Consider the following 1,350-nt stretch of genomic DNA (forward strand, 5'->3'; position numbering starts at 1 on the left):
TGTGTTTCTAGAAATTTATCCATTTCCTCTAGGTTTTCAAATTCGTTGGAGTATAGATTTTCATAAGACTCTGTTATGATTCTTTTTATTTCAGTTGGGTCTGTTTTAATGTCCCCCATTTCATGTCTTACTTGGGTTATTTGTGTCCTCTTCTGTTTTTCTTTTGTCAGTCTGGCCAGTGGTTTGTTGATTTTGTTGATCCTTTTGAAGAACCAACTTTTGGTTTTGTTGATTCTTTCTATTGTTTTTCTATTCTCTATTTCATTTATTTCTGCTCTGGTCTTTATTATTTCCTTTCTCCTAGTGGCTGTAGACTTTTTTTGCTGTTCTATTTGTTCAAATTCTGTAGTTAATGTTTTGTTTTTGTCTCTTTCTTCTTTTCTGATGTGTGCATCTGTTGCTATAAATTGTCCTCTGAGGACTGCCTTTGCTGTGTCCCAAAGGTTTTGGTATGATATGTTTTCACTCTCATTTGTTTCTCGAAATTTTTTGATTCCATTCTCTGCTTTCTTCTTTTACCCAGTGGTTTGTAAGCAGGTTGTTATTCAGTTTCCATGTAATTGTCCCCCTCCCCGTCCTCTTCCTTTTGTTAATTTCTACCTTGATAGTGTTGTGGTCAGAGAAGATACTTTGTGTTAGCTGAACTTTTTCGATCTTATTGAGGATTGCTCTGTGGCGTAAGATGTAGTCTATTCTGGAGAACATTTCATGTGCATTGGAAAAGAGTGTGTACTTTGCAGCTGTTGGGTGGAGTGATCTATATATGTCTGTGAGGTCAAGTTGGCTGATTGTGCCCTTCAGGTCTTCTGTATCTTCGCTGACTTTCTTTTTAGATGTTCTCTCCTTTACTGAAAGTGGTGTGTTGAAGTCTCCTACTATTATTGTGGAACTGTCAATTAAAAGATTGTATTCTACTCAAGTCTTAATAACAGCTAACAGTGTATAGGTTAAGTATATAACAATATATGACTCTGTTTAAGTTACTGAGCACCTGCTATTGACTCATATAGTTCTTATAGTCCTCCCATGAGATAGGTATAATTACCGCCCCATTTCACTGATGAGGAAATGAAAGCAATAGTAACAAAGATTAAGCACTTGGTTCAAAGTGATACAGTAGTAATTAGTGGAGTTGGGATTTTAATCTAGGTATTTTAGCCACGATAGTATAAGGGACTTTGCACATTATAAGAGACAATATCCAATAAAATAGTTTTTCACTTCAATCCATAGTAAAAAAATACATTTTACATTGTGATCTAGTATACATACATCTCTCTGCCTATATGTTATATACTGAGCAAAAGTTTCACAGTAAACACTTGCCCTTATTATATGTGAAGTACTCTG

The 1,350-nt window shown here is 35.0% G+C and overlaps 1 protein-coding gene across 1 annotated transcript in view; it reads right to left on the bottom strand.

Annotated features, from left to right (window-relative positions):
• Positions 1-376, bottom strand: part of SYT1 (synaptotagmin 1) — a 245,031-nt gene extending 244,655 nt beyond the window's left edge. The window contains exon 1 of the mRNA XM_004384616.1: positions 325-376. The gene's annotated coding sequence lies outside the window, so the exon portion shown is untranslated. The remainder of the gene's footprint in view (positions 1-324) is intronic.
• Between the last annotated feature and the right edge of the window lie 974 nt (positions 377-1,350).

Source organism: Trichechus manatus, unplaced genomic scaffold (assembly GCF_000243295.1).
Source record: "Trichechus manatus latirostris isolate Lorelei unplaced genomic scaffold, TriManLat1.0 scaffold00125, whole genome shotgun sequence".
Taxonomy (NCBI): Eukaryota; Metazoa; Chordata; class Mammalia; order Sirenia; family Trichechidae; genus Trichechus; species Trichechus manatus.